At 30.9% G+C, this 10,428-nt stretch overlaps 1 pseudogene; it reads left to right on the forward strand.

Annotated features, from left to right (window-relative positions):
• The first annotated feature begins 9,657 nt into the window (after positions 1–9,657).
• Positions 9,658–10,166, forward strand: LOC132934559 (uncharacterized; annotated as a pseudogene).
• The last annotated feature ends 262 nt before the right edge of the window (positions 10,167–10,428 follow it).

The raw sequence follows: 10,428 nt of genomic DNA on the forward strand, positions 1-10,428 counted from the left end.
TGAATTGCCTATAATTCTTATTTCTTACTTACAAATATAAAACTTTCCGTGTTTATTTGCTAGAAATAAAATTTTTTTTTATTACTGGGACTAGTTAAGTTTTTATCATGTTTAAAATATTTTACGTTTTAAATTAAAAATCATATTATAATAATAAACACACCGAATATATCTTGAACCTTGAAATAAACATATTATTTTATAATGCACGCTTTAAATCAATACCGTAATTATTTTTTTAATGGGTAAAATTAATCTATTTATTCCGTTTTTTGATGAACTAAATGCTGAGTCATTATATTTATTAATAGTAATGCAATAGAATTCACTTTTGGTCAATTAAATTACCATATCTTATATTCGTACTTTGTAATACTACTATGTATAGTTTCGACTTTTGTACCGAGGTCTGTGACTAATAAGTTGTCAAATAATTACGATCCCTTCCAACATTTTCTGACACATATTTTAGGTTAATGTCGCATTAATCATATAATAGTCACACGGACATGTAACAGTTGCCCCCAAAAGTACCTTTTTTTATACCAATTCCACCCAAACTACCTAGAGCATAATGTACCAGTTGACCTCCACCAAATGTACCCGTTCCCCCCAACCGAATGTACCAGTTGCCCTAATATCTTAATATATACACGATTACAATATATAGCCCGTCAAATAGGGGAGGTAAATATACAAATAAAAATAATGTAAAATCGTAAAATTAGTAAAATTATAGAATCAAATTTTGATATTTGCAATCATATATGATATTGTATTTTGTAATAAATAATAAATATAATTTATTATTCAAATATTATGGATAAAATGAAAATCGTATTAATTATAATAGCCTACTTGGTGCAAAGCGAGGATTTTACCAAAACACGTAAATTTAGAAGCGTCTAAGTGGATAGCCGATTTATCACGTAGGTAACGAGTAACGATGTCCATGAATTTGACCCACCCACTTTCTATGATAAGACCCAAAGTTAGCAAATAGTTAGCAAATAATAGCAAATTTACTATAGAAGTTAGCAAATCATTATTTAGGCTATTATTTGCTAACTGTTTGCTAACTACCGGCGTTTGTTTGGAGACGATCGGACAAAGTGGGTGGGCTGGAATTTTTTTTCTAAAATCGGCCAAAAATAGAATTTTGATTTGCTAACTTCAAAAATTGATTTGCTATTATTTGCTAACTGTTTGCTAACTACCGGCGTTTGTTTGGAGACGATCGGACAAAGTGGGTGGGTTACCTGAACTTGGCCCACCCAAATAAATAATGCTTATAACTGCCTCAATAATGATTTGCTAACGTCTATAGTAAATTTGCTATTATTTGCTAACTATTTGCTAACTTTGGGTCTTATCATAGAAAGTGGGTGGGTCAAATTCATGGACATCGAGTAACGACAATAATATTAGGGTTTATTGGAATACGGTAGTTATTATCATTTATTAAACCTATATTTATTAGTATTTTTATGGTTGTTAGAAATTATTATATGAATCGACGTATACCTACGTCTTTGATAGGTACATTTTAGTAGACGAAAAGCACTGACGTTGTTACCATGATGGAAAATATTACGCGAGTGTATAGTGAAAAGGGCAAGGTTTTGTTAGTTTGAAATAATTTTACATTTTAGAAAGATCGCATTACACAAGCGGGTGTGAAATGGCGATATACATTAAAGTCGTGTACGTCAAAGCTGTTTGTGAGTGGAGATGAAACGGTGCTTTTAAAATCGGTTATCGAACACAAACACATTTTTTTGGTTTTCAATTAATTATAAATTATAATAATTATAATTTCATTGACTTCTTCATATTATTTTTTAGGTATAATTCTAAGTATACTAATTTTTTGTTAACAAATTATCACATTGATTGCCACATAATTATAATATTTATTATTTTATTGGCTATTGTATTCATAATATTTTGTAAGTAATTATTACAAAATAAATTATTAAGTAGGTATATATAATTCCAAGCATATGCATTTTTTTCTTTCATTTTATACTATTTTACAAATTTTTTATAAATAATTTTATTTATTATTTGTATATTTACCTCCCCTTTATATATAGCCTGTAATATTGTAATCGCGTGTATATTAACAAGTGAGGGCAACTGGTACATTTCATTGAGGGCAACTGGTACATTTGGTTGAGGGCAACTGGTATATTTTTAAAATCCCAATAACAGCCGTGGGGGGCAACTGGGCAACACCCTATTCACACTGTTGTTTCTTATTGTATATTATATTGTCCTAGCTATACAACTATAAGAACGTACCTAACTTAACCTTACCAATCCTATATTTACAAGCAGCGCTCGATTTGGAAAAATTAAATTGGGGGACTTTGTTTACTTTTAAAAAAAAGAGCGTCCCCCACCTCTTGTTAAACGGTATTGAGCAGTGCCCCCACATCCCCTATTTCCCCTTTTTAAATCATACAAAAATATTTATATCTTAATATTCAATAAAAAAAATAAAAGTTAATATAAGACATTAAGGTCTAGGTACCTAATATATTTATTATAGTCTTCAATAATAATGAACTAAACAGGATAATAAAATAAATAAATTAACTGTTTAGTAATAATTGGTTAATATTAACTAATCCATAAGACAAATCATGATTGTAATTGGTATCTCGCGCATTTTGATACATTTTCAGAATTATGAAGAGTCCCATGCGTCCCCCTTATAAAAAGTAGTAGGGTTACGCTAAATTTTTTAAAAATAAGTTGATGACTCCATCCCTTGCGTCCACCCACAAGTCAAAAACGGCTTCCGATAATGTACGCAATTGTAAAAAATAGATATTTTGCTCAAAACCACGTTTTACAGGAAATACTCTCACGCGCAGTGTTCGGATAAGATAAGTATTTAGATAAAAATAAAGATAATGCAAATCAAATGTAACTAGATACATATAAATGATAACTAAACTAATATTTATTTAGATAAAGATAAATATTTTTTTATCTACATAAAAAAAAGATACAATTTTTATTTAAAATGGGTTTTAAATTTAGGTATATTTTAGTTGGGCACTAGAGACATAACAATAATAATGATATAAATAAAAATAAGTAGATTATTTATAAACCATAAACTCGGTTTGAGAATCTGTATAAATATTTAAAATGGGTTTGTAAGATTTCGTGATTTTTATCAATAAAACATGTATCTAGATGAATGTATTTAGATTAGTAAAAAAATTATCTAAGATGAACGTTTAGATACCTTGTAACTATTTATCTAGATAAGATAAAAGATGAACAAATAACCATCTAGATATTTACACAAGCACCTAAGCAACAGAAAACCAATGCTGAAATTACACGAGGGGAGAATAAAAATAGCAAACATATATCGTGGCGCAAATCAGAACAACATCTCAATAAAAATTCATTACAGCACTTACATACATGAACCTATATAAATACTATACTAACTTACAAAGTCGTAATACCAAATATTTCATTCATCACTATACTAAGCAAGTTTAACGTACACGACAGAAACACATCCTCCGAGCATACGCACAATGTAACAATCACTTAAAATATTAATCCTAAAATATTGTACAAAGGGACGGTGAAAACACTCGCGAACATATGACATAACAAAACACCGTATTCGTACAAATAGTGCCAAAAAGCCAATGACAATGTGCAAAATACGACATAAAATGTACGCACATGCTCACTATGCGACATTCGGTCGAACAACCTGAGATCACTGCTAAAACTATGCGCAAAAAGAATAATAAGATAGCACCCAACGTGCGAAACACCCTTATCGTATCAATATTGCTAAAAACCCAATGACAATATTCGAAAACACAACATGAATACGCGCAATTCACATAAAAAACGCGAACAATCAATTCTGACGTCACGCTATAACAATTGAGTGGGGATAAGACAATCGCTTCCTTATATAAACGCCACGCACAGACAATAGACTCATTACAGTAGTACACTCAGCGGAACACGACAGATCAACACAGATGACCGCACGTCGACGGCGCCCGCAGCAATACCACACAACACCGACCAGTCTTTCTTTTGGCACGAAACTAATCTTTCTTCAAAAAGTTAACTTACTATTTCGTCTATTCTGACAACAGGTTATTGTTGTGTAAATCATTAAGCGTAATAACGTGCATCGACTCATATCAATCAGAGACGTACACATAGGCGCAACTAGGGGGGTGCTTGGGGGTGCTTCAGCACCCCCAGCCTTTAATTTAGCACCCCCAGATCAAAAACACCAAAATTGGAAAAATCGTATGAAAAAAAGTTGGATATGTTGTAAAACAACATAACGTTTTTTTTATTTGACGTTTTTAACGGAAACACAAATTGTTTATGATGATTATAATTATAATTGGTTATATGAAATATTAGGTAGGTATGTAATCGACACACGGACACGGCAATAGATATTATATACTAGACAGTATCTATAGCCGTGAATCGAAAATCGTTTCAGTCATAGATTAGATAACAAATTATTCAGTCAGCCGTCTGTAATTTTGATATCATTTAAAAATATAAAGGTTTTAGATAACAGATAAGTGATAAGACGATAAACCCAGTAGTTTATTTATAGAATATTGTCACTTAGTAGTTTATTCGATCAGCCGCCAAATGTTATTGTTCGATTGATACACACAAACGCCATATTTTGTTTATCAAACTCATATTATAGTGTATACGCATTTCTATGATTTTAATAAATATTTCGTTCCCTTATGTTAATGTGAACTGTGAAGTGTGTTAAGTATTATAAATTTTAAAATGTTTAATATTTTTAATATGAATAAAAAGAAACCCCAAAAAAATAATCACTCTACAGAAGATGAAAATATTGATGACCCGGGAACCTCTTGTCAAAGTTCATCTTGTGAATTAATTATTACAGCAGCGCTTCCAGGTACCTATAATATAGTAAAATAATTGAGGCGCTCTGCACAATAAAGGCCTATTTCATAAAAACATTAGAGGGAATACATTTTTATTTTTATTGAAAAAAATGTATACCAAAGTAAGTCAATTTAGCATTTATGATTTATATTTACTATAAATAATACTAATTAACTACTACATTTTTTAGTTTTAATGGAATAGGCCACTTTATTTGTTAGAATTTTATAATTAACAAGTTTTTTTCAAATGTTTTATTTTGAAGAACATGATGAATTGCCACAGTTAAGTTTAAACATTGGGTTGTCTTCTGATTTAGCTGACTTAGGTTCATTGGATACTGGACCACGTCGCCCTGACATCAGTTACTAATATTTTTTTACCTGTTTGTACTTGGTTATTATTTGAATTACCTAATAATATAGGTAACATATACCTAATGTATATTACTGTGTAGACTGTACTACTGTAGATACTTAAATATTAGTGTGGTTATGTGTTTACAGTGCATTTAAGATTGGTTATAGTAATAATAAAATTTAAGTATGGTACTTGGGGGTGTGGGGGCGTAGCCCCCACGGGTCTGTTTCATCTGCATAATTTTAGCACCCCCAGTGTTTGGCTTCTAGTTGCGCCTATGGACGTACACATTCCAACGAGAATCTACACGTCTTGCTCAATACAACACGAGGTAGGTAAGTGAATATACATAATATGTTTTACAATCGAAGACAAATTATCAATTCGGTACTCAACTAATGATATTTAGTAGTAGGATAAAAGTTACGAGAAGCACGCCATCATAACTAGTTACTTCCTTTATAATCTGGCGCCTTCTGCGCATTTCCCCTACTCTCCATCACCTATTCCCATCACACAAAACTTATATAACATATTTTTATAAGACGTATTATGTATTCATATCGTTATACGAATTTTCGCAAGGGACAAAAAATCAGTTTTGAAAAAAGTTGGACAGAAAGTAATGTTTCATTATTTGTTTTGACTGTCGGACAAAAAGTCCTAACACGTTTTAATTTTTATTATTTTTATTTATAACTAGCTGATCCTGTGGACTTTGTTGCCCGTTAAATGTACCAATTCTATATATGACTCTAACTTTGTTCAATTCGTTATTTAATATTTGGTGTATGGTGTTCAAAATGTATCTTAACTTTCCCGTTGCCTGGAATAAAAATTCTGATTCCCGTGCAGCAGTATATTATCAGGTAAGCAATCTACTTGTAGTAGATCGTGGACCCAGCGCTGTTTGAATGGAAGTGTATGATTTAACTCTAAAGTATCAAAGTTATACAAAGTTTATTTTGATTTAATACGGTAGATTAATATAATCAATTAATACATAATCCTAACCTAACCTAACCGTACTAAAAGCCGATGAATAAAAAAAACCAAATTCCAAAAAAAAAGTTGGACAGAAAGAAATGTTATATAGCTGATCCTGCGCACTTTGTGGCCCATAATAAATAACAAAAAAATTGTGATTGTTCACCTCTTTTTTGGTGTAACCCACTGCAGTAAGTGCAACTTAGCCACCCTGGTGGGAAATGAGCAAAAATTCGATTTGATGCATGCTGGTACTTGATTTGCCCGATTTATCAATATTGCAACCAATAATAAATAAATACTTTTTCTATAAATTATTTCTCCTTTAACCAATAGCAACCATTTATAAACAAATATTTCCATCGTAAATCTCAAAATCCCCGTTTGAGCACTTCTATTGATTGGTCGTAGCGTAATGTTATATAGCCTATAGCCCTCCTCGATGTCAAAAAAATTATTATACCAAAATCCGGTAGTCAAGCTAAACGACATTAGTGACTTTTCCAAAACCATCGAGGAGTTGGAAAACGCTGTCCAAGAGGAAAAAGATAAAAATATATTAAAATCAACCAGTGGTATGCATACTAAAATAATTATTATATTAAGTATAATATTAGGTCTGATAATAACTTATAAACTATTCAAAATATATACTAACCGTTGATACAGTAGTCATACAATAATTGTGCCTAGAGTGGAAGTAACTTCTTTATAAAATATTCTGTAGGAGAACATGGTCACGTTAAGAGAGCTAGTTCAATTTATGGAACAGTTGCGCTTAGTACTATATGAGGCAACTCATATAGTAACATCCAATAGGGACAGCCAGATACCACCGTGCCTGAAAATCCACATCATGCAGGCCAATAGGAATATAGGGTATCCCCTAAATAGGATACGAATAGGGGTAATGCACACAATATTATCCATATACATAGAATGGCGTAACGAGGAAGAGGGGCATGAGCAAGTAATGCCATGCAACTTAGTATTCGAATCACTGCAAACAGACACTACAATTCTCGATACCCTTACTGTGTTGCTTTATAATGTATTACTTTAAATAAGACTATGTTTTTTCCACTATTTATATATTTTATATTTATAAAAAAAAAAATAATGTATGTTATAAAAAATATTTACATGAAATAAATAAACTGAATCAAGTGTAAAAAAAAATATATATATACAATATATATATAATCAATAAAAAAAAATGTAATCTACTAACATAATATTAAGAATTTTTTAAACTATTAATAATTGTTCATATTTGTAAAGGATGGATTTCATGATACTAGTAGTGTAGCATTCTGAGCAATAGTTAGAGGTCTCATTAACCATAAGCCCTCGTTTTGTGGGGGTGGTGTTGCAAATACTACAATGTATAAGACCACATGCAGTTCGGCATATGTCCGGTACGTGATGTGCAGCATTAATTATTATATAAAAGACAATAGGTATAAGGAAAGTATGAAATCAATTGTTATATGAAAACGAGGCTACACGTCGCAAGGATGTACGTGTAGGTACCCCTTTTTCTTATATCAATGCACCTATATAAGAGGGACCCTAACGAAAGGCTCATCACTCTATAGTGGCAGGCTACTAGTTGACGGTATCCATGCTGATTATTTATGTCTTAAATTGTACAAGTTCAATAATTGGAAACTATTCTTAATTGATTTGTGTTTTATATTTAATAAACTTATATTATAATCAGTTATTTTTTCGACTTCGAAGCCAATCAACAGTGTCTCTCATCCGGTTCACAACATTGGTATAACAGTGGGTTAAATTGATTTTTTCCAAAAAATTTACATTCGAAAATGTCATTGTGTGTATGAATTAATATAATAATATACTCTAAAATTTCTTATACCTACAAATAACATTTTTACATTACAACAAAAGATGTACTCTTGGTTTAAATATTTAAATTTGTCTACATTTTTACTTAAAATGTCTGTACAGAATGACTCCGCTCGGTTTCTAAAATAGTCAGTACAAACCTCGATCACTACAAAAATAATAATAAAGTAAACATCAGATTGATATATAGCCATATAGGTACCTGCTTATCCAACTATAGTGGATTTCTATTATATTTTTATTAGGTATAAGGATAAGAAAATATAAATAATAAAAATAATAATTTGACATAATATAATATATATACAATAATTAGTAATAATGAGTTGACAATAGAAAAATTTTTCGCATACATCATTGTTTAAGAAAACGTAATTTTTATTAAACTATAATGATTATTGTAAAGTGATTGGATATTTGAATTCACTATTTTTTTAATTTAACATATTTAAAAGAAAGATTAACAAATTTTGTTCTTCTATATTTTTTAAATTACTCTTATATTATTGGAGGAACAACATATTGCACTTAAATAATACACTTTTATTATTATACATTTTATGGTTTTCATCATCTTCATCTCTATTTATGATAATATGTATGATATGTATAATGTATGACTTTATAACGAGTTCTTTTAATTTCAGACCCATTAACACAAACTAATGGTTCATCACTAATAAGATTGAGTTCAGTTTTATTTAAATAAGGTTTAAGGTCCCGCACGAAAATTTATTCAGACTTAAGGCTCGGTCAAACAGAGAGCGGGCTGCCATGGTCTACAGGTACGCTGACCGCGGCGGGCAGCGGTCGGTTGTATTATTTTACAGTGCCCGCGCGGGCAGACCGCTTTCTGTTTGACTGAGCCTTTAGGACTGATAACTTAAACGTAGTCGAGTATCTAAGACTCTAATAAATAAAGGTCCCAAATTGGCTCACCTATTGGTACAAAACCACCGATAAGTAAACCCAAAATACCTGATGAAATATGACATTTCAGGTGCCGATTATTTAATTTTCCCTAGATTTATATGATCCATAGATCTCATGCATTGTTTGTTGTGTTCTGGTCCATTATAGAAAGCAAATATTCTGTCGTTTAATTATTTCAAGGGAAAAAGTTTTAGTTCTTTTAAGTAGCTTCTTAAACTAAAACTCTTAATGTATTCAGCACAGCCATCCAACAAATCATGAATAACATATACATCATAATAATCAAATTCAAATATAATGTAATATTAATAAAATTAATTACATGTTTTAAATAAATATTAAATTTGATAGAATATTTTGTAGTTTTGGACTTTTTGTCTAACTATTATCAAAATGGACTTTTTCATAGATTACCTTGATATACATAATATATAGGTAACATGTATGTATTGTATGTTTACAGACGCTCACTCGACACATTGCAAATCGTACGAATATCAGGCGTACCTCTTGGGATATTTACTCAACTTGTGCTGTACCTACGTGCCAATAAAAATGAAAGCAATATATTCTGTGGTTTTTACATATCGTTAGCAATTGCATTATGTTCTTCCAATATTTCCACGTTATGTGGAAACGATAAACAGATCGAAGATTTACAAACGGCGTTAATAACACATGAATCTATTTACACGGTAATGACAACACTGAGCGCAATACCTGTAACCGGTGCGGCGTTAACGTTGACGCAAGTGATGATATCTGGCCAGTTTTCTTTGCATTTGAAAGATGTATTTGAAGGAATGGGCAGTTCATTGAATAAGGATCATATAGACTACGGACAGTGTTCAGCAATCTTGGAAGAAATCGGAACAGCATCCACAATCATCAAGTCAACTAGTCATGGGTTCTCTCTCGTGTCATTGATACCGGGTTTAGGTTTGGCACTTTTACCTCCGAGGTTAGGTGGATCAATAACTGCTATGTTACTTATAAAAGAAAGATTAGCATTTTGGCAAAAGACCGGTTGCCAATATGCTACAACAAGAGATTGTAATTTATAGGAGAATCAATAAATGTATATTAATGATACGATTTGATTGTAAACTATAATAATAGTTTTATCATAAAATAAATATTCTAAATTATACCGTATTATATTTGATTTAATTTATGTTAGAAGTTAGTGAATATATTTTTTACGTGTGTATTCTTATCTAGTTAATTTACAACACTGGTTGTATACAGTATTATAGTAGTCAGTACAAAACGTATATCCGTATTATTATATAATTATTTTTATTTATTATGATGTCCTAGTTGCAT

Source organism: Metopolophium dirhodum, chromosome 1 (assembly GCF_019925205.1).
Source record: "Metopolophium dirhodum isolate CAU chromosome 1, ASM1992520v1, whole genome shotgun sequence".
NCBI lineage: Eukaryota > Metazoa > Arthropoda > Insecta > Hemiptera > Aphididae > Metopolophium > Metopolophium dirhodum.